Source organism: Rousettus aegyptiacus, unplaced genomic scaffold (genome assembly GCF_014176215.1).
Source record: "Rousettus aegyptiacus isolate mRouAeg1 unplaced genomic scaffold, mRouAeg1.p scaffold_m13_p_4, whole genome shotgun sequence".
In the NCBI taxonomy this organism is placed as follows: Eukaryota; Metazoa; Chordata; class Mammalia; order Chiroptera; family Pteropodidae; genus Rousettus; species Rousettus aegyptiacus.
This window is the reverse complement of record NW_023416307.1, coordinates 45106327-45131222: the sequence shown is the minus strand read 5'-3', so window position 1 is coordinate 45131222 and position 24896 is coordinate 45106327. Positions and strand designations below refer to the sequence as shown.

Genomic DNA, 24896 nt, shown 5'->3' with positions numbered 1-24896 from the left:
ATAAACTCAGAGAAATAGAAAAAAAAGGTGAAAAGATGGAAGAAGTATTTTGTATTTAGTAAAAGTCAGTCTTCAATAAATAAGGCTTAGTTTTAACACAGGGCTCCCAATATTCAGTAGCAAAATGAAATCTGGCTTAATCGATAAATAGAAAAAAAGCAAAGATAATTAATTTAATTCTGGACAAAGAAAATAAAACAACATAAGGTAACACTAGAATTAATAGTTTTGTTTTGAAAGGAAAGGGCTTAGTTTTCAAAGTCAAGCGCATTGGAAAAGGGCTCTTACCCAACAGCAACCACAGTAAAGAACATTTACTGGATTGGGGGGTCGGGGGGGAGGGTCAAAAGACAAGATTTAAATTCTGCCTTTTCTATTATTTCCCTATTTATTATTTAATCCCTTCACCTCTCATAATTACAAAATTTAAAAGAATATATACTTATTATACAATATACATCTCAGAATGGAGGAAAAAAATTACAGGTATGAGAAGCCTTAGTGAATTGCAAAAACTAACATAAAAGCCACGTATTATGATTGTTACGGAACCCTCATATTTCTAATATTCTTCACAGAAAGTGTTTAATATAGCTTAAGTAATTCTGGAAAAGTTGTGAAAACATTATTTCAACCTAGTCAGGAAATGGCTATTGCCAGCTAATAGTCTGCTGAAGTCTGAATATTGACCATTTACAATGAATCACACAGTTCATATTTATCTGCTGGTAGTCAGTTCTAAACCATATTATTAGATTCATTTGTTAAAAATGAATAAATTTGGTTTATATGCTTTTATACATTTTAAAAATATACATGCATATATCCATAAGTGCATGTAATATAATTCTGTGTCCTTAAAATTTATTTAAATTACACTGCTCAAAATTTCATCTTAGTAATCTGCTATTTTCACTTCCCATTTTTTCAAAATTTATCCATGTTCTTACATATAGATGTATTTCATTTATTTTAATAGAGAGTGAGAGGAGAATGAAGGGAGAGTTTTTGCTTTATCTCTATTTAAAGAAAAGATTTGAAGCAATATGGAATTTAAAAAAATCATTTTGGTAAGTAGTAAGATGTCTAAATTTACTGTTTTTTGTATGCTTGAAATATCTCCTAATTAAAAATTTTAATGAATAGGTTTAGCATGAGCAGCACCAACCTGTAAAACTGTTGCAGAGTTATGATTTTAGAAGATAGAGAACATAAAAATAAGATGTTAGAACACAGAGGAACATTAACGCATGTCTTGTCTAAACCTTCCTTTTCCCTTAATTTTCAGATATAAAGCTTAACCTTAGGGAATAAAACTGGTTCATTGATTCAACAAGTATTTAGTAGGCACCTGCTTTATACTAGGCTCTGTCCTAGGTCCCAGGGAATAAGCAATAACCCTTACCCTAAGGGAGTTGATTTAAAGGAAATACTGACATTAGATTATTTCCAAGATTGTGATATATATTCTGAAGAAAAAGCGGAGGGAGACTTGGCACAATGTGAGGGTTCTACTTAGTTTGCAGGGTCAAGAGGGCATCCCTGAAAAAAAAAAAAAAAGATTTCTAAAGGTTGCACAACTAAATGTAGTCAATGTGGGGATGAAGTCAGATTTCTTTTCTTTACAAAAGCTAATACTTTTACAACTAGATCACACTCTGGTGACAGTTCCCATAGAAAACCAAACTGATATTTTATACCAACGACTTGGTCCTATGTTTCTATTACTGAGTCACCTGTTTCAAGGCATTTTTAGTTTAAGATAATATTGCTAAGCTTTTCTTAGAAAGTTAGGCCAGAAAAAGCTTAGAGATCATTTGGTTCAGCCACTTCAGATACCAAGGAGGAATCCCAATGGCAGAAAGGAGATGAGACTTGCTCAAAAACACTCAGTGACAAGGACCATCCTGACCCACAGACCAATGTTCTTTCTCATGTACCATGCAGTCTTAATTCTCATGGTATGGGATCAAAGGGAAACCTGTACATTTGGTATCAGAGTAAATTTATATAAACACACAATATGATTAGGAAAAAAAAGGTATAAAGCTCAGAGGTCATCTAAAAAATAAAATATTATCACCAATTTCCTACAAGATTACAAGGATATTCCATTATGCTCTTTGACTCAATATCATATTTTTATTAATTTGGTAAATAAGTTTGTCTCGGAACTAAGGTTTTCTTCCCTCAATTGTAACTATATTCTCAGAATGGGATCTTGAACATAAGAATAACATGAAATGCTCACCAATGGTCTTAAGAACCAATTCTACTTCATCAGATCCTATGTTTGATAAATCGTCAGTGGATTGTACTAATCTTTTTACATATTTAGATAAGACAGCACATGGACATGTGGCTCTTTAAATTATACAAATCTTAATGTGAAAATAGAAAATGAAATACTGTGATAAAGAAAAAGTAAAAACAAAACAAAAAAAAAAAAAAGAAAAGGAAAAAGAAAGCACATGTGAAAGATTTACTTCCAAAGATGCAAAGTAATTGACCTTTCAAAAGGAGTCATAGATTTCTGTCACCCACTCACTGAAGAATTTCAAGCAGCTCATCTGATCTTCCAGAACACTGAGTTAATCATTCAAAGGGAGATAATGAGAGACTTCTATTAGATGATCTATGTTTCTTCTATTTTGAATATTTTATGATCTAGCAAAAATCTGTTAGAGAACTCAGTTACCAGTTTCACATTGGCAAGGTAAGCTCATTAAAAAGAATGTGGAAAACAAAGTGTTGATACTCTTTCTGATTTCTTATAAAATATAAAAAGAGTAGGAATCAATGTATGTACTCATGTATATGTATTCACATTCATAGTGTGTTTATTCCTAGGAAGTATTAGCCTATAACTAAGAATGAAGAGCCCATTATTTTGTTGGACTTCAACCAAATTTCCTCTTACACAGTCTTAAACATTCACATGAACAATGTATTTCGACAGTGGCATGGAACAGAAATGCCTCAAAACTAACACATGAACTAAACTCTTTCTTGCTATACAATATCCCTGAAAAACAGAAAAGCAAGCTTTGCCTAAGTTTGTTTTGTTTTGGGAGGGAGAGGACCGAATTTGGCATATTGAGTGAGCTGCTCAGACAAATATCATGTTCAAATAAAATAATTCCAGGGGATTTTGGAAAGCCAGAGTAAATTCAGCTCCTTTACTAATAATATGTTCCAAAGAGAAGAGGGGGAAAAAAGCATTCCAGTAACTACGACCTCACCATCACCACCTGCCTTAGTAGACATACTCTATTACATGCTCTTGGCTGCCAGACTGGTAATTCAGTATCACAATGCATAGAGATGCCAGCTAATATCAGCACACACCTGCATAATTTTTCAACAGCTTTCTTTCCTAAAGGTGCAACAAAGACCCTCCCTCCCTGCTCCACCAAAAAGAACTTTACTTTCTCAACTTCTCCCAGAAGAAATTCCATTCCATATGCAAATCCCAAATTGAAAGGCTACCTTGACCTACAAATCTCCAAAAATATGAATGGAATAAACTTCCATGAAATAAATAAATCAATAATTATATAACTCACCTCTCTACTCGATCCATCATCAAGGAAAATGCCTGTATAGGGCAGTTCTAAATCCATCCTGATGCTACAATGCTAGCTTGCAGGCAAATCCATATCTGGTATGCTATCATGCTAAAAAGAAATGTTCTAATTTTTTCCTAATGTGAGGCTATGTGCATTTTGACCCATTGGCTATTAGCCTACAGAATTAACCTTAGCATACAAAACCAGATACAACAGCAGCCCATTAACATTTAGGGCAAATTGCCTATACTGAAGATGGTTGGGTCTTTAAAAAAGAGTAAAACCTATGCCCAAGCATAAATACAATGATTTTTCTGGTCTTCTTTATGAATTTGGGTTGAATAAAAATAATGAGATTTACAAATAATGTAAAAGACAACCACCATTCAGTAACAGAAAATGCTAGGTACACTTCTAATTTGTTTTTCTTATTTTCAGATAGTTCAAAGAATACAAGAGGTGAATGGTGGGGTCTGTTACCTTAAATAACCTAAAATATTTGACAATGAAAAAAAAGGGTAAACTCAAAAACTGTCACAACTTCATTCATCTCGGGTTAGCAATTAAGTACAAAGCCTATCTTAACTTGCACAGAATTATCCTAAAACATGCAGTGACTTATTATTTTTTTAACTGTATTCTTAGAAATTGTCAAATTTTAAAAAAATTAAAAATGAGGATTTCGAAAGTTTTACTTAAGCAAATACACTCTGAACAAATACCAAGTTAATGTTCTATGATGGTTATAATGGACTGTGTACCAAAATACCAAAAAAATACAAATAAAAAAATAAGGGGGAATGAATGCATATATATGGCTTGAGGGTGAAATGGGGGTGTTCTCTTGAGAAGTCAACTTTAAAAGGTTAGGTGAAAAAACGCGATATCATTCGAGAGCTAAGTAATGATCCTTCCTGTGATCAGACCACAGTTTTATTACCCCATTGCCACACTGTACCCATATAATGGAGCAGAAAATATTGCCTAAAGAATCGTGGACAGGAAGTCAAGAGGATAGGACTCTAGTCTTCTACCTGTCCACTGACTTTCTGCAGCATCTTAGGCAAATCATTTCCCCTCTTGGACTCCAACTTCTTTATCCACAACTAAGGCATTTCACTTAGAACTGTATCTACTTTAAAGGAAGGGGAAATTTGCAAAGTGAGCTTGCAAACAGGTCCTAAGCCATCATATACTACTGGATCTATCATAATGATCGGCAGTAAGAGATCCCAAAACTGGCTCCATAGTCGTCTGGTAAGGTATTCACTTCTCATCTCCCTTCCTGCCACAGTTGTCTAGCTGCCAGACATGTACGAATTGTGTTCTTGATAATTAAAAAAAAAAAAAAAAATCCTTCCTCCAAGCACTTTTCCTGATGGCCCCAGCCAAAGGGCCGCCTGTTGCCACCTGTCAGTTGTGGGGATTAATTACCTGAGCTGAGGCTGGGAGCGGCACATTCTTCTTAGGGCTGCGCCCACAGATGTTGACATCAAGCAAGTGGGTTGTCTGCTACCCGCTTACCGTGAAGATCAGCCAGGAGCCCACTGGGACTGGCAGGTGTGTGTATATGAGAGACACATAGGTTGTACTACAAAGCAGCAAAGCCTTGACAGGGAAGAATGTGCCCTGGGACCTCTCTGGGAGGCCAGAAGCAGCTCTGTGGCCAGCTCTGGGCACCAGCCTGGGGGCGCGGGGAACTACAGCCTGCCTGCTGAGGGAGACAGCAGTTATCAGCGACCTTGCAAAGGGGTGGGGATGGAGCCCACCAGCCTCATTCTAGTTGCTTGAGGGTATGAATTTGGAAAGCCAGGTTAAAAAGATTTGACAGAACTGACTGGTAATTTTGCAACTTTATCTCCCCAGGAGGGTAAAATGACCTTTTATTTAGTGTCTCCTGTCAGTATCACCCCAGCCAACCCTGCCTGACCGGCAATACCATCCAGTTACCTGTGCAAAGCAGACACTGGAAGGCTTTCCTCAGAGTGACCGGTATACAACAGGTGCTCAATAAGTGTTAGGTTACCTTTAATGTTTCCTGAAGTCACAAGAACAATAAAAAGAAAGCTTAGATGAGATGACTCTCCTGTTTTACATGTGGAGAAACTGGGGCTCAAACATTTAAGGCCATAATTCAATAAATAGCAGAAATGAGAATGAAACTTCAGAGTTTGTTGTTTTCAGTACTGATTAAACACCTACAAACAACTGTCCTGACTTCTGGCCTTACAGGTGTGTGCTCCATGTTCCTCAATAAAACAAACCTGGACATTCCTAGCAATACAGGAAGATACAATTATCTGCAGATTAAAAATTTTTCTAGCAGGAACACTGGTGAGCAAAGAACTCCTACCCCTCACCCTAGTGGACATATCTAGTTTAATTCCCCAAAGTGTAAATGAGAGGTCAGACTCAGGGGAAAGGTTACGCCAGACAGAAGTCAGCAATAAGATGGGATTAGAACCTGTGACTCCTAATTTACAACCTCATGATCTTTTCACTATAAAACATTCTTATAGCTCATGTCTCCAAGGTGTTATCTGTGGGCAGGATTGGTGGGCACACTGGAGAGCTTCCTGGAAACACACACTATAGACAGAGGACAATCTATGCTTCCCTTTCACTGCAGAAGTGGCATGTCTGGCTGCCTGACAGGACACTCTCCAGGGCTCTGGGTTTCAGCCATCATTTACCCTTAAGGGAGAAATAGCATCTTCCTTCCCTTTCAGAGTAACTCACTGTTACCAACATCCTGCAAAGGAAGCCCTGGGCTCCTACACCTGTCATTTTTCACCCCTTGAGGATCAAACCTATGGCCTTCACTGTTTCTTTAGCCCCTACCTTGGCAAATCGAGAAGACAGCCTTGGATCACACAGGCACCAGTCCTACCCACGGGAATATGTTTTCTACCCTGGTCCAGGATAGTGCCTCACATGTGGCTCTCAAACTAGAAAGAATCCTTCCTGGTGGCTGTCCTTCTTGGACTCCCCTCACCCACCTGTGTTAAAGTAGAAGGTTACTGTGAATACTTCTATACACTCTCTTGTGTTCTCTTTTAATTTTTTTTTTTTTAATGTACAGTTCCTAAACCTCTAGTCCCCACTACAGGTTGTGTCTTTCCTGTGAACTAAAACACATTTAGAAACTATTCTTTACTGGAGGTACTTATACCCTTATCCCTAAGCAATGGCCTAGGCACACTTTACAAGACAATACCAAACATATTTGTTCTCTTTCAACAGAATATTGCTTGTTTGGGAATTCCACTTACACATCAACCCTAAAAGTGAGCCCTATATTCCAATCATGATGATCTGCTTAGATCTGTGGGATACTCTTTCTACTGGAAGGTTAGGTGGGCTTGTCTTATGACAGGAAATAAGGAAGTATGCAAGATGGAGGGTAATGGAGTCTATTAATTTCCATAAATGACATTATCACTCACTTATCTGGGCAGTCTTTACCAACTTCTAGAGCATTTTCATGCATGCTATTCATTTAATTCTCAGCTAACTTTGAGAAAATCATCTGTATTCCCTTTTTGTCAACAAAGAATCAGAGGCTCAAGTAGATAAACTAGTTTGTTCACAAAATAAGAGTTGAAAATGAGGTTAAACTTCAAATCTAGGTTTTAGCTTCAAATCCAGGGCATCTGATGTACGCGCACACACATCATATAGTACATTGTATGACGTCTCCCTGTGCATTTATGGTGTTCTTGCCATGTTAAAGTCTTTACTGCATGCTAAGGGAGGAAGGCATGGGGATCATTCCTACGTTCCAGAACCTTACCGTTTGGGAAAGCTCAATATATATAAATACTGCTGACACACAACAAAATAGAAAATTAAGACACAACTATAATGAAACATGAATATCAAAGTATTTTCTGGATTCAAAGTCCCAGAAGGTTATTGAGGGGCCTTAAAAAATGTTTATCACCTCACAAGGATAAAGACTTATAAATACTGCAATACATACCCTCCAAACCCTTATTGCATGAGCACACACAGTTAAGCTCTGTTAAAAAGAGTTTAATGCTTTTTTTCTTTTGAGAAGATACATTAGGTCAGTTCATTCCTAAAACAGAAAGGTCCAATAAGTTGCCGAATTTTTTCCAGCTGCCAAGTGGCAGGGCCAGGTTCAACTCCAGATTCCCCTGATGGCAGCACCCTTGGTACAACCTGTATTGCAACAGATCAGGGCACTGGGGAAGATAACAGTCAGACGCACTGCAAAGCCTGTGTGAATTTAGCCATGTGGTGTAGCCTGTCTGAACCTCAGGTTCCTCATCTCTAAGACTAAGATAATACCATTACCTGCCATAAGCTTGTTGTGAGAGTTAACTGGGATTTATCATCCAGTGCCAGGTCCCAGGTAAATGCTAGATGAATAGCAGTTCTCATCATTCCCTTACCATGTTTAGTGTTAGTAGGTATTTCCACCTTGCAGCTTTGTTGCTAGACCAGTGACCAGCAAACGTATTTTAATGATACCAAGTATTTTCAGTATAAACTTCTAAAGATTAATCTTTGACTCAAGTATTAGCTAATATTGTATGGGAAGATATGTTTCTAGGGTGAAGCAGTAAACAAAGAAAATAGAAACAGAAAGAATAAAATTGGAAGGCCAGTTTTACCACTAGAACTGAAACCAATATAGCTGGATTCTTAATTCTATTTCTGACATTGATAACGATGCATCTTGCTTTATTATTATTTTTCTGTGTGGGGGAGCAGTACGGATTCCACTTTGTGGTTCTACCTACATCATATAAAGTATCATCCTACTGGACTGTCCTTCTTACAGGAACTAAGTCAGATCAGCAAGGAGATTTAAATCTCTCCATGAGAGTACCAACAATAATTGTTGAGAATCATTGTTACTCTGATATTTTATATCCTTCATTGCTTTCACCTCAGAGAAATGAATGCCCAGGTGTAGATATAATACGATTTAAAAATGAGGGAAACAACTTATAAATGGATTTTAAAACATAAACAGAGGCCATGCGTGTTGATCTCCTCTGGCTTACTCTATTTTCATTATACTTAAGATACCAGGTGCTTTTAAGTGTGCTATAACGAACTTGTAAAAATTTTAAAAGACTTTATGTTTCCTTCAACTACAGCTATTCTAAAGTTCCAAGTGAATAATAACAAGACACATTTATTTTAAGGCTATACCACCTTACAGGCAAATTGCTGAGTTTCTTTATTACAGATTAGTACAGGAAGTCAACATGCTGAAATGCTGAGACCCTATATGCATTGTTAAGGTACTGCCAAAATGGAAAGGTGTAACTTAATAAATTAGATCAGATTTGCTCTTTAATACCTTTAAGCCAAGGCTTAAACTTTTCCTCTCCTCCCCCTTTTAAAATAAATCCAAGAACTAAAATAATTTTGAGATGTCTCTTGCCATGATTGGTAATTAGGAACTGTGTGGGCCAATAATATTTATTGGGGGTGAGGGCTGGAGGTGATGGCTGGGGAGAGATATAAACAAACTTTTTCCTCTACTTGCAACACCTCTTAAAAGCTTATCATAATGTAACTTCCTATTTCTTTACAGTTCATTTGTTTAAGATGGAAACATGCTTCGTCTTGCTCACTTTTTCTTCATTCTTTATCAACTTAATATTTTAATTAACCCCCATAGTGAAAAGAATGTAACATGACTGTCTTAGTTGTGTTGTGGAGTTACAGTTTACCTATCAAAATATTTTAACAATACTAAGAAAAATAATCAAACAAACCTGTTAAGAGCAGCTACACTGCCAACAAATTTGAAACATTACCAGGAAGGACAAAAGAGAAGGAAACAGATTTGGCATTTACAAGGTAAAAAGACTGAAGAAAGGAAAGACAGGGGAGAAAGGTGAGAGGAAGGAGAGAGAGGAAAGAGGATAGGAAGAAGAGACACAAGAGGCTGTGGAAGGTAAATGTGATAACTCGGTTTCTATTTAAACCCATGTGCAAACTTTTTTATCACCTCACTAATGCTGAACTCGGTACGGTAAGAAGACCGAAAATTTCATTTCTGCTTAGAGTTATTGATTGAGCTGGGAATAGGAAGGCCAGTAAAACCAAGAACATTTAGTTAAAATTTAATTTCAAAAACAGTAACTTTTTTTTAGCATAAGTATATCTCAAATACTGCATGGGGTATATTCATGCTAAAAATGTTTTGTTGGTTATCTAAAATGCATATTTAACTGACATCTCAGTTTTTTTTTTCACTATATCTGGCTACCCTAGCTAGGAAGGATACACACACACACACACACGCACGCACGCACACACACACACACACACACACCACATATATACCTACATACATGCATATTTTCATTACTTAATTTTCAAATTTATTGAATTCCACATACCCATCACCTATCTTCAACAATTATTAATATTTTGCCAATCTTATTTCAGGACAAAGGGAATTTTGGCAGTCAAGAATGAGGGGACTATTTTGGATGGAGGGAATAGTAGAAGACCAAGCACAGGGATGAAAAAGGAAAACAAAAAGCATCTTCTGATGACTGCGAAATGTCACCTGTGATGGTGGGACATTGTGTGTATTTGGAATCACAGCTCACTATGAGGAACTCAATACTCACAGAGGCAGAAACAGAGGCAGAAGGATCAAACTGGTGTGTAATCTTAAGAAAAGTTACATAACTCTTCATCTGAGAAGTGAGGGTAATACCTGCCAACTTGACAGATTTGTTATAGGGATTAAATGCAACAATATGTACATGTGTGTTTTGAAAAATATAAAGTATTTTACAAACAGAAGAGGATTATTGTTATTAGTGGGAGACTGGGCCAAAAAAAAAAAAAAACACACACGCACACACTTTGATCAGAGCATGACATGCTCAGAGGTCAGTGAGCAGTCACCAACAATGGCCCATCGATGATCCTTTCTGAGCTGTGCGTTAGAAAGATCCCTCTGCCTGACAACGAAGATGAAGTGTTGGGATGAGCAGGGATGGAAACGATTGCACCAGCTAAACGGGAGGTATATGGGCTTGCTGTGGGACAGGGATATTGAGAATAGATATGAGAGATATCGTCAAAAGTGAATCAGCAACATGCCAGCGACTCAGCTTCTGACAGGGCGTGGGGCAGGGGCGGGGAGATGAGAGATAGTGGAATAATTTGTTTAATCAATGTCATTACATCTATAGGTCACAGGGCAAAACCTTTTTGGTTTGTCCAACCATAGAAGAGGTATGCTTTCCAACTGCCTGCTAGACCCAATGCTAGAAGATATTTTCTAGACAATTCCATTTTCTTCAGGTGAAATCACCATTAATAAATGCTGATGATTCTTGTAAACCTCCAACACTTTGGGCACATTCAATTTCATATCATACCAACTGAAATAGAAAAATGTACTCTTAAAAGGGAGATTCTTTGACATTCTAATTTGCACATGTACTTTTGATTTATCTCCTTAGAGGAACCAAGTAAAAAAATATTTCTTCTTCCAAGATTGCCATTTTACTGAATGAGGAATGAGGAATGGGAATCAAGAACGTTACTTCCTGAAAACAGCAAATACTATCCGTTTGACCAAAGATATGTTTATTCTGAGTACTTGCTTTAAAGACAGACCTGCTGACAGGTCGGCAAAATCTTTCCTAACCCATTTAGTGGAACACTTTATAATTGTTTGAACTCAGATTTGCTCTGATTGCAGGCGAACGGCTGCTAACAGAACAGGGACTACGCACGAGGTAAGAATGCATTGCAATGCTTTCATGATGCTCATTATACCTGAGACACCAGGAGGCTAGTATACGTACATCATAGTCAATATTTCCACTCATTTTTTTCTTACTGGCCACCCGATTAATTCCCGATTAGGACTTAGACCAAAAGAAAAAAAAAATGTTCAAGGTATTCCAAATCAGAGAACTAAGTGGAGAGAGCTGACGAAGATCTCTTGTTTTAAAGTTCTTCATAACCTACAATGTATTCTTCTCCTTTTTAGCTTGTTCGCTTTAGAAGCTGAAATTTATCAAATTTAACCATCTATCTGTATTTTTTTTCAGACTATGCATGATTCAGTTTTCCGTTCTCAAAGTTAAAAATGGGTATCCTTTAACAGTTCAGCAAAACTGAAAGGTAAAACACATTTATAGAACCAACATCTAAGTATTATTTTTGAACAACATATTAACACACATATAATTTTTTCCCCCAAAGCATGACCCAGCGTAAGCAGAGACTCCGGTGCAGAGATTTAGGAATTGTGTTTCTGATGGAGAAAAAGGGTGTGCTTGCTCTCTTGCTGCACCAAACACTCAACAAACCAGTTGGATTATGTTCTTAATCACCATAATAAATGAAAGCAACCTACATATTCTGGAACTCACAACCAAAGTAGTAGGAAGAATCTGTTCTGTGGGAACATCAGCAGTATAATCAGGAGACATGTGTGCAAAAAGTACACAGAATAAATGGACTTGTATTTTTGTTGATTTTTCAGTAGAAAGCCCTAATGGAAAATTCCTGATTTAGACTTTATTAGGAGAAGCAAGCCCATAAATACGAATGGCACAAAGCCTACTTTTCTCCTCTTGCTAGCAAGTGACTAAGCATAAGAATTTATGTTTTTCCAAATCGATTATTAAATTTCCCCCCAAGTCTCTCCTCTCTAAAACTTAAGAAAAAAAAAAAAAAAAGAAGAAGAAGAAGAAGAAGAATCTGTCAGACTATCAAAGCATTGTGAGTGCCAGTAAAACACATCATTAAGGTGAGTAATTTTCCTGTTTACTTCAAACACTTTTTTTCCCAAACTCAAACCTGGGCAGGTCTGATCAGGTAAGGCTTTGGAACGAGTAAAAGCGTCCCCAATTTCCACATAAACGCTGCAGGCCATGGGGCAGAGACAAGTCTCAACTGAGCACTCCACAGTAGTCAAGCTTCCCGGCGCCTCTGGTCTTGTCTCTCTCATACCTTACAAGTATCGTCATGTCTCTCAACCTGCAAAATCTGTTTTTATCTGCAACACGCATACACACATGCGCACACACATCCCACTTGTTTTCTTCCTTTTACCTGTAATTTATATGTGTGTTCTGAAAAAATTTTTTCTCATAACAATTAGTTTTTTCCTGTGCACCTTTCAAAATAAAATCTTTTCCACACTGAATTCATGGTTCTTCACGAGAAGACAAATGGCAGAGTGTAAAAGTAACCTTTTCTAATTGTTAGTTTTGAAATCGGTGGAGCAGAGATCTAACGTTTTCTTTATTTTTTAAAGGGAAACAAGTGCCATTGTCTTACTAAAACAAATGTTTCCAGATCTACCCTTTACGCAAATATGTCTACTAAGTAATTTGTTTTCCTTTTAATAAAAGGAAATTAGAGAAAATTGCAATCTTTGACATCAGATTAATCTTTCGGTGTGGTCTATTTCTGAGGAGAAAGGAAACTGGAGTTAGTATTTAAATGTTTAGTCCTGATCTATTTTATCTATGTGGACAGATGAACAGAATTCCTTGAGTTGACCTCTCAGTCTATAAAATGGGGCATTAAAAAAAAAGTCTCTAGATCATAGGAGTATTGTGAGTTCTGTTTGCAAAGCACTTTGCATTCTTTGGGTGAGAGGTGTTGGGTTTATTATTAAGACGCCACACTTACATAATCCTAAGGATGATCATCAATTGGGAAGGCAGTTTTCAAGCCAAAGGCACAATCTTCTTTTTTAAACTAGAGATAAACTTATTTACATTCTGGTCTGAAAGGCTTATTTGCGTCTACTCATTTGCCCTGTTTTCCTCTTGATGCCATCATTATCACCACGACTGTCCTCCCACCCCCAACCATACTTTGTTTTAGGTAGAACAGAGAAATGCAACGGAAATTAAGTAATGAGTGATACAGGGCTTATACTGAATGAAAGATCATATTATTTTCCTACCCCAGGGACAAAGTAAAGGGACCAGAATGAGAGAGGGCCTTAGCAAATCTGATTCTCATTTTACTGTATACCAATAGGGAATAAGAAAAGATCCAGCTCACCTTTGCCCTTGTACTCTTTATCCCATGAGAAGCACTTAAATTGGAGCAGGCAAAAATCACAGTTATAGAATAGTAACAGATACGAAATAGTGAAGGTCAAGCTACTAGTAAGAAGGGCCCTGCTTTCAAGAGTCATTCGTTTCTGGACTTCGAGTATAGGTCTGCTATTTATCTGCTAGGTGACATTAGGCCAAGAGAGGTAATTTACTCTGCATCTATAAAATGTGATTAATCACTTCCCTTGCAAAAGTATTATATGAATCAGCTGCTATAATGTGAAGTACCTTATGGGGTTCTTGCCCAATTTCATCTCCGTTATCTCAATTTTGGGTTGGCCACCAGTTACCATAATACCGTACACAGGAGAATAAGCATAATTGACTATACTGACAGAAGTAAAAAAAAAAAAAAAATTAAGTCAAATATTATGTTTTACTAGGAAATGAAGGAAGGAGCAGACAACTTTTTATTGTGTTCTTCATTCCTATGTCATTAGTGTAACTTGTGGCTTTAGCTGCTAAGCTGTCTTTAGCTCCAGCTATTTTACCTAAGGTGTACCAGAGCAACTTACTCAAGAAAGTTGGCCCTGCGCAAGCTCCTTGGATTCACCACTTTGGATCTCACAGCCTTCCATCAGCCAGTCCCTGGGGTTGACTATAAGAAGACTAGTATAGCCTGACAAGCCCCACACAGACATGTCTCAGCTAACTTTCATGTTTTCCATTAGCCAGTCACTTAGTCAGACCCAATGAGAAGAAATTTGAATGCACACATCATCTGAAGATTCATATTCCTAATGAGAGAATGAAAGCTTTCATGGCACACCAAGTTCCAGAACAAAAATTAAAATGCAAGCCCTATATGCTACAAATTAAAACCTACTACTTATCAGCCAAACACTGCTTCTTTAATTACAGTACTCTTGTAATAGAGGAATAAGATTAGGAGGAGGCGTGCAAATAGTGTAGATTAGAAACAGACTTGCACCGTTATTGTAAAATGAACAGCTGACCAGAAAACGAGAGTCCTAAGTCCACCATCTAGTACCCTAGAGACTCAGGCTCCTCACTTCACCTGCGAGCTTCCATGTGTCCATCCTCATTCAACAGGAAAATGAGGAAAACAACACTGAACTTGGAATGTTGCGAAGCTCAAATGATAGTGTGGAAATGAAAATAAATATATAAATAAAAACATTACTTAAATGGCAATTTAAGAAATATCCTCAAAGAGAATTGTAAAACTTTCCGCCTACTTACACTATCCTCTGTAATAGATTTATATTTAAGTCAATCAATTGGGTGGAAATTTAATAATAAAAGATAACTAATCAATTCAAGGGGAAATATTTAATAAGTATAGAAAGAACTCAGAAGCCAAAGAACTTCCAATGGCAGATTTAAGTAACTCTCTTTCACACCAAAATTACAAGAATTTTTGTTGTCACTGGTAGTACAAACCTGTTCTCACCTAACCAGACTCTGGAACCCCTATCGGTTTTCATTTCTGGGGAAGTTGGCAGCATTGACACTGAAAGGGGAAACCATTCAGAGAAGAGAAACGGGCTGCTCCTCTGAGTTAGGGCTTCCGGCCATCTCATTCAGAAAAAGCTGGTACAAGAACTTTCTTTTTTTCCCCATTTCCCTAGTACTGCAGAGGGACAATTTTACATAATGTTTTAAACCATACCGAATTCTACATGACTGTTTTGTGTTTCAATTGCTCCAGACCTTGTAAGTGATGCTCATTCCACTTTAATATTTACTTCTTTCTTCCAACAATATTTACTGAATGTCCACATACTCTTACTTCTTCAAAGCCCCAGAGGAAAGCTGCTTTTATTTTTTTCTTGTGATATATATTAATTTATCTTTTACTGTAATTATAGGTCTCCATTTGCCTTCCCTACCAAAAGGCTATGCAATTCTAGAGGGAGACTCTACCTTATCCATCTTTCACTTAAGTGGTAAGCATAACAAAACAAGAACAACATAACTGCGTGTTATGTAAGGGGAAACGACACTTATTTAAAATAAGTAAAAGGAAAACTATATTTGAGATTAACAAGTATATTACTGAGGTCTGTGATACAAACCCATTATTTTAAACAGGAATGATGCCAATGTTTTCAACTCTTGTTACTAAACTTGAAGTTTTCACTCAAATAAAATGAATGCTAACATACAATTTCCAGATTGTTTCAGAATATTTTTTTTATTTGGTAAAATGAACTTTGTCCCTAGCCCTTGCCACAAAAATGGTAGTTACAGTAAATCAAATAGAAATGTAGATGGTTTTTTGTTTTGTTTTTCAAACCCAAAAGTTATCAATCCTTTGTATCAGGAACTGTGAAAGACTGTTAACAGGGTAGCTCTTAACTATAATTTATAAAGGTCTAGCTTTGTTCACCACCCAGATTCTTTGTCAGATTTAAAATCTGAACTCCAGATATACTGAACTGTCTGTGTCAACAATAGTTTTATACTTTCTAACCGAAGCCCACTCTTCTAATTTACTTAATCCTAGTAAATGTCTCCTTGCCTTTCTTTCTCGGGTCCAAGAAAATGAAGGTTCACAGTGTAGCTAATACTTAACCAATATTAATAACACCCAAATTGTATAAAGACAGATACCTGTGAAATAAATACAAATTTACCCCAGAAAAATAGTTTATTTTGGTTGAAAAAAGTTAAGGTTACATTTTGGTTTGCTAATTAAAGGATTAAAAGGGAAAATATTTGTAGAAAATTGTCAAAGCAGAATAAAAATCATTGACATTGAATTCAGAACTATAATGAAATAGTTTTCAAGGAAGTTGTTCCAAATGCTGTCTAGTTATAGCTTTAAAATATGCATGCGCTCTTCTCTAGCTCTTCCGTTCCCTCCCTTAATATCTGGGTCAGATAATTAGGTGGAGGAGAAGGGGGAGCAAATTCTCTAAAAATGGTAGTCAGATTCTACCTTGTTTACGTGGATCTAGCTTTTAAAATAAATGCTTAAAGTTCTTAATTATATTATATTTAGTATCAATTAGATCAATCTCCATAGTATACTTCTCAGAAATAGCATGTTCCAGGCACTAAAGCAAGAAGAAACATTTAATTGACTTCCTGATTTTTCTTTTCATTGAGTCTCTAGGCAGGTTTTCAGAGTCTTCTCTCTTGATCCAGTTCCTATAGCTAGATTTAGAAATATGATATCTGTCAAGCATTTTGAATCCTTCTTTGGGTACCAGGAAAAACAGAAATAGTTTATTAATAGTAAATATCCTTTGTAAAAATTCACGATCTCTTAATGTTGACCAAAAAGGAATGAAAAGATTTTATAAATGAAGTCACTGAACATTCACTGAGGATCAACCATTAGTCAAAGCATGAATATATTTTTCTTGTTAAATGATTTTATAAAATAGCATTGCTACTTTTTTATTAGTATATTTTTAGTGCCTAAAGTGAAAGATTCTCCCATTTTCTTTGAGCCAATTTTAGAAATATTATTTTTATCCAGTAAAAGGCCAAAAGTGTTAACTTATGTGTAGAAGAAATAGGAAGAAGGCCTAAGGATTTAGTCCAATACATTTCTTTCATAGACAAGAAAAGTGAAGCCCAAAGCAGCAGAATAGCCTGGCCAAAGCCATCAAGTCAGTCACTGGCTCCCTGGCAAGAGTTCTTCCTTCTTCACTCAATAAAATTTCTGACATTTCCCCACCCAACCCTTGACATTTCCAATGCAAGGCAGAGCCAGAGAGTACAGAAAGTGTTCCTTTATCTGGCCAACTAAAGTCATATGGGTCCTCTCATACACAAAGCAGCAGGATAAACGGCCAAGATTAATCCTAAGAGAAGAAAGTAAAGCATTGAACCCCACACTCCCAAACATTTGAGGAATATATCATTTGACTTGTTTGATACTGCAATACTAATAAGATGCAGTTCTAAAACAACTGCGTAGGAAATGATACTATGGTAGAATGATACAAAACAATCCAAATTATGGAAAGCGGGCTTCTCGCTCTGAAATAGATACTGCAAATTGACTCCTGACCCCACAGTCACCTCCATTTCTCCTTGCCCTTATCTCTTATCTGAATTATTGCAACTGCCTCCCAATTGGCGGCTTCCTTGGCTTTAGTCTTCCTACCTCCACACTGCTGCCAGTTACCTTCCTCCAGTAGAAGATGATATCATCCCTCCTACTCAAAGTCTTTCCATGTCTCCTCAGTGCCTGCAAGATTAGGGCCAAACTCCTTAGGATGATTTTGAGTCCTTCTCAGTCTAGCTCTATGGACTTCTCTCCAGCCTCATTTTCTGCTCCTTTCCTGTTCTAACAAGCACTGGGTGGTCCAGGCACACCACACTGTTTCCTACTCCTACATTTATACAACGTGTTCATGTCTCCATACTTTTCCTCACCTGCATCCTCTACCCGGAATGTCCTTTCTCTTTTTCCCCATCTTCAGAGAACCAAGTTTAAGTGTCAAGTTCCCTGTGAAGCTGGGTAAATCAGTCTTTTTTTTTTTTTTTTTTTGGTGCTGCATCACATTTTGTTCAGAGAAGGCACAGTATTTGACAAATATCTGTGGAGAACCATTATATGTTACGATACTAAGGTAGAGAGATGAAAAGACAAAGCTTCTGTCTCAAATCACAGGGCAATAGTGAGACAGTCGTGCCATATACTGTGATTCTGAATACATGTACCGAGAAAAGGAACTCCTGAGAAAGTATGTGTGTGTTGGGGCTAGGGGGAGACAAGGAAAGACTTCATCTACAATTAAGGCTTCCAGTGACTTTTAAAGGATGAATCTGAGTCTGCCTGGCAGATAAGGAGGGTGGTGGGTAGGGGGACATTCCAGACAGATTATAGCACCTGTCACACTGAATTACAGATAAGTTTATCAGTTTTCTCTGATAGAGAGTGAGCTCTTTGAAGAAGAGCTAACATGCCTATAATATGATCATCTTACAGTGTCTAGCTGTAATAGAAACTGGCACAATTTATTAATGCCCTGCTCAGTGACTACAAGCTTCACACACTGCACTCTCAATAATTTGCAAGAGTGACTACACCTGAAAGAGTTGGAAATTGAGTCTCAAAGGGTTCTGGTCACTTGCTTAGTCACCCTAACTAGTAAACTGTGGACTTACGTCTATTTTCTTTCAAAGTGCAACTTCTGGTGCTCAAGAAATGTACCTTCAAACAAAAGGTGCATAGTTCAGTAAATTCTATCAACTAAGACCAAATGACACGGGGTCTTCAATTTAGTTTCAACAAAGGCACGGAGGGATATGTGTACACATGCATATAATACAAAACATACAAAGCACCTGTTGGGGAAATCTTATGAGAGCCATGATAAGTGTATACTCAGTCATCCTACTTTGGGCGAATAGTAATACTGAAGTTTCTGAAAAGATGAAATATTTCTAATTTTTAGAAAACCATTTTGACATACTCTTTTTCATGTAATTACTGTTCCCCTACATAGCTGGTATTTAGAAACGATCCTCCTTATCTTTTTACTGGGATATTTCCTTCAGTTCTTTACTTCCATATACTTCCTTTATACTCAGTTTTATTAATATTTCCCTCAAATAAAAAAGCTGTATATATCTTGAAGTGCCAAGAAAAGTTAAAAATAGAAGATTAAAAAGTAGTTAAAATGAAAAATATGCATAGTCTTACTTTTAGAGAGACAAATTGTTAGCCTTTTGGTGTCCATAAAATCATTTTTAAAGTCTGTATGAACGAAAGGGAAATCGAGTTTCTGGAGGTGAACTAATATCTTTTCCATGAAACTGATAAAATATAATCAACCCAGATTCATTAAAATGCTTCTGAATTTTCTAAGACAGAGGATACCACTGTCTTCACTGCATACAGTACTTGTAAATGCCTCAGAAAACATAAATGATTTGGCTTACAGGCAAGCAAACCTCCATTACACTAGCTTCCCTTTTAAAAAATTAAAAGGTTCATTTTATTTAAAAGAACCACTAAACTTCAAGTTTGGAAGTTTCCTTACAATTTTTCTTACCATTTCCTATGCTTTTCTTGCTTACTTTGCCTTTTCTCCACTTAGCTCATGTCCCCGACAGAACAAAAAAGAAGCAAGAAGGGGAAAGAGGAAGAGAAGACAGGAAGAGCTGGAGGAGTAGTGGAAAATATCAGTCCTTCTTATGAAATCTGAATGTTTGTTATACATTATAGCTGGGATCCCCAACTCCAACTCCTGGGCCACACGGCAGGAGTGGAACTTCATCTGTATTTGTAGCAGCTCTTCAGCGCTAGCATCACCGCCTCAGCTCCACCCGAGATCATCAGGCATTAGATTCTCATAGGAGCACCAGTCCCTGGTGCGGAAAAAGTTGTGGACTGCTGCATTACAGCACATACCCAGAGATGTCAGAAGTAGATCACTGCCATAAAATATCACTACTTTTTAAAGCACTTAGATTTAAGAAGGTGCATAACTAATATCTATAAAACAAGCAAACAAAAAACACCAGTAGGCCTCTCACTATCTCTCTCACAGAATATTTCCTATTATGCATATATATGATAAAGACAAAGGGCAGACAGGGGTAGAGACAATTAAAAATGCTGTTGTTGAATTAATATTGATAGTATTCAACTTTATTCTCCCTCACACACTTTTGTCTCCCTTCTGTGATTTTTCTTTTTGGTCAAGTTTTGAGGAAGACCTCTGAGTACCTGGGGGCAAATACCCATGTACTTTTCTTGTTATTCTTTGCACAACATCCTTATCACATTTAAAAATTTGGAAAGCACAATTTCTTTTTGCCTATTGCTGGATTAATAAGTACATTCATGAATTATTCCTGACATTCCTAGTATCTATATACACTTCATGTTGACTTATTTATTTTTTTTTTTACCACTTAGGTTACACACCATAATAATATACATATTAGCTATCAGGCTATCTAATACATATACTTATATGAAGAAATAACATTTTAAGGGGAATCCTCTAAAACTTTATATACATTTAAAAATTAGACATGCTCGAACAGGCATTAAAACACAAACATGTCTTGGCTCTATCTTATGCAGAATGGGTTGGTTACAGATGTTCTCCTGCAAGCTACATCTTGCCTATTACAAGAATATTCATCTCCCAAACACATCGTTTCACCTACTCTGCCTAAAGGAAAACAAAACACACACAAAAATAACAGTGTTTTAGAAATACTATTATTAACTCTTAAGGAAACTCTTATGCTCATTCTACATTCTGACAGAGAAGAACCAAATATCTGATTCCAAAATGCCACTATCTGATGACTGTTCTCCCTCTGCGCAGATTCATGATGATAGGGGAGTCTAACTGTGTCCATTTTTCTTACTTACAAGACAGATGCCTGGGCCAGCACTGACTCATAAGACTGGAGACATTAGCTCATGGCAGTGATTCAGTCATGAGAATTCTGACAAGGGCCTCTCCCCTCACCTTGCTTTGAGGTAGGAATCAGTCCCTGGAGTGATGGCTTATGACCTAGGCACAGATGTTATGTGTCTGATTCAATATTGTAAAAAAAAAAAAAAAAAGAGGGGCAGCAATGTCATCTGTGTGACCGCAGGCACCCTAATGAGAAAATAACGGTCTCCCTAGGGAAGCAACTGCAACACACCCCTATTAGAAGAGACTTGAAAAAAAAGGTCTTTATCTCCCACAGCCAGCCATTCCGGTCAGTCCAGGAGAAGAGTGTGAATTCTCTTCTACAGATTACTTGTGTTTCTCCTCAGGGGGAGAGGAAAGGCAGCAGGGTCAAGTGTTTGAGAGCTAATACGGTTCTTGCTTTTATTATCAGAGGTGAGAGAATGTGGTAGGAAGTTTTGAAATAGGTTGGATATGAATCATCCCGCTTAACCAGAACATTAGGCTTGGACCCCAGGTGAAAGGATGTGGATGTTAATTTTGCAAAACAGGAAACACCGAGCCTTACCTGCTGTCTCTGTCCCAAGGCAACAGTAGCAATTTGCACAGGGACAGACTTCTCAGTTTACAGACTACTTTCTCTTTATTATCCCATTTGAAACTCACAACAACCCTGCTCAGTAGGCATCACTATCTCCCTTTTAAAGATAAGAAAACTGAGGTACCAGGGAGGTTAAATGATTTGCATAGGTCCCAGTTAGAAAATGGCTGTCAACTCTTTACTGATAAATCTCTTCTAGTAAGATAGTTATTCATTTCAGCTCCTTCCCTGCCTCTCTAATCCCCCTACCTTCCTATGCAGCCCCTGGAAGCAGTGACTTCAGCAACTGACACTTGCCTTGTCTCATTTCTGTCCTTTGCATATTGAGCACACTACATAACTGAGTGAGTGTTCAGCCAGTCCCATTATCTTGTGTCTGCACTATTGCACTACTGCATTTTCCAAACTGCTTCTCTTATTCCATTGTCTCTCCAACTAATATCCATAGACTACTGGATTAACTGGCTTAATATACAGATCTGAACATGATAATTCTTTTGCTCAAAAAGTATTCAGTGTCAGCACACAGCCCGTGGGATATAGTCCAAATGCCTTGACATCGGCTGGCCCCATCCTGCCTTTTGAGCCTTACTTTCTGCAGTTTCCTCTACAAGACCATAGCTCCAGGCAGAAAAGCAGAGTCACTGTCTTGGAAAGACTATAGCAGGCTTGCCTTTGCATTTTTACTTCAGCTGCTCTTACTACCAATTTACCAGTCTGGAAAGTCTACTCTATTCCTCACATAACTGACCTCCTGACACAAAGCAGGTTAATTGTCCTCCTTTCTTTCCAGCCACAAAAACTTTTCTTCTGGTTGCACAGAATTTACAATTCGAATGGAACCTCAGAATTCATTCACTCATCTAAAACCTGAGTCAAAGGTCTTGCCTGCCTCTATTTTCACTCTTTCTAGTAGCCAAAAGTTCATTCACTACAACTGGTGGCAGTGCTTCCTATCCCTAGAGAATCCTGACGGTTTCTCATTTTGAGCTGGAATTGGCCTCCTTGTGACTTAGCCTCTTTTGTGGTAATTGCACCCTCGGGGTCTCTCCAAACAAGACTAGAACCCTCTCTCTGGGTCTCTCCAAATAAGACTAGGATGTGGCTAGTTTCAAGGAAGCTGGCAATAAATAAGAAGCTCTCCACAATTAACAATAGCATAATTTCATAGCTTGGGTCCTAGTCCTTTTTGGGTTGTGGCTGTAATAAATAAATACCCCCAGTGATCTCACCCAAATGACATTAATTTGTCTCAAAATTGCTCTTTTTAAAAAATTGTTTGAGGTACTTGCGTATCAGAAGTATACATGGCAGTGTGCCTGAGTGTAATTCAAAGCCATGAGATAAATATTACTCATCTTCCTGGAACTTCAATTTTAAAGACATTTTTGAAATGAGGGGAGGAAACATTTATATTTAATCAATATATTTATAATGAAATGCAAACCAAGCTAATGTTATAGAAAAAGAAATTATATGTCTTCTATCGAACACTACAGCGCACACCTTCAGGACATCCAAAGTAGACATTAATTTTCCTCGGCTCTTAGTTGGGGTAAAATTTTTATTTTTTATTTTAATATTATTTATTTATTTATTTATTTATTTATTTATTTATTTATTTTTAGGTGAGGCAAGCTTTGGTTGACCTCACAGATTGCAAGGACCCTGTCATCTTATAATCCCTTATTTTTTTAATTTTTTATGCCTACAGCACCTGGTCTTCCTAGGTGGTCTCCCATCCAAGCACTTACCAGCCCTGACCCTGCTTAGCTTCCAAGATCAGACGGGATCGGGCTTGTTCAGGGTAGCATGGCTATAGTAGGGTAAAAATGTGAGGCACTTTACATTCATTATATTCAATTCTACCAATAATATTACTACCAAAGATGTATTAGTTCATTTAGAAGCTGCCCTACAGACACTGTCTTGCCCAAGGCCACATAGATAGAGAGAGGTGGAATTCAATCCCAGGTCTATCTGACCATAAAGTCTGAATTCTTTCCATTCATCACCCTGCCTCCTTAGGCACTTTTGTTTGTCCTTTAGTAAAAGAGCCACAGTCTCTGCTTTCAGGAAGAGGCAACGATACACTGGAGAGCTAAACACTAAGATAGTCACAATATAACTTGCAGTCCTGAAAAATAACTAAAAAAGATATACTGCAAGTTATCATTCATATTTTACAAGACTATACACTTTATATCATATCTCATTATAATTTAGCAGTTGAAAGAACATTTTCATTTTAATTCAGGAATTTATGAAAAAAAGATCATTCTTTAGTCTGCTTAAATGTTTCAAAGTATTAAAGTGCCTGTTTCTGAAGTCTAAAATTCCAATGTCAAATAAATTAAGAAAGCAATAAATTAGGAGCTAATCTATGCCCCATAACCATATGCCCAAGTGACAACTTCAAAACAAATTTCAAACCGTTTGAAAAAAGAAAAATCTGTTAGGTTGGAAATGCTTATAAGCAAGTCTTAGAAGGATGTAACCTCTCTCATGTTCATATAACAGTGTGGGCAGCTGCCAGGCAAAACATATCCATTCTAATTCCTCCCCTTCTAATTTACTTTGTTCTTAAGTATTTGTTCTCCATCTAGTAAGCACGGTTGACTCTCTATTGAGATCAGTGACAAAAGACATCCAAGTAGTTCTGGTCATTTCTTTATAGTACATGTGGATACTCTCTGTACAAAGGCAAATAGAATCAAACCTAAGCTCTGTGAGGTAGGTTATATTCTGAGTTCATGGGAAGGAAAACTTAAAGTAATTATAATAAAGTAATACTTCTAACAGGTAAAAATGACATTTAGAACAAACAAACAAAAAATGCTTCTACATGAAAATACTGCTTCAGTTACATTATGGCCCTAACTAGAGTTTAGCTCCACACCTACCAGAGTAAAACCATCATTACTAAATAAGAAAAGAGGCCTTAAATTTTTATTACTTATCTTTATTTCACTAAAATTATGGAGACATTATTTTGGGGAAATACTGAAGCCTTTTAAGAAAGTATATAGAATGACATATTTATCATATTCATTGAATAAGACTATCTAGTATAGGATATATTTTCGGGTGAAAAAAAAAAAAAAAGCACCGTTCTCGAAAAGGAACAAGACTTTCTAGGCAAAAGAAAGTAAGAAGTCCCCTTTCCTTTCCTTTCCTGAAATAGTTCAGTCAATCCTCCTAAGACAACTGAATAAGAACATGTTCTTATACTTGAAGCAGTAAACTATAGAATGTAGTAATTAAAGCAGTGACGATTTTT

The 24896-nt window shown here is 37.0% G+C and overlaps 1 protein-coding gene and 1 pseudogene across 5 annotated transcripts in view; both read right to left on the bottom strand.

Annotated features, from left to right (window-relative positions):
- TP63 (tumor protein p63) overlaps positions 1-24896 on the bottom strand; it is a 130763-nt gene that overhangs the window by 38073 nt on the left and 67794 nt on the right. The gene's annotated exons all lie outside the window — the stretch shown is intronic.
- LOC118602642 lies at positions 23322-23440 on the bottom strand (annotated as a pseudogene).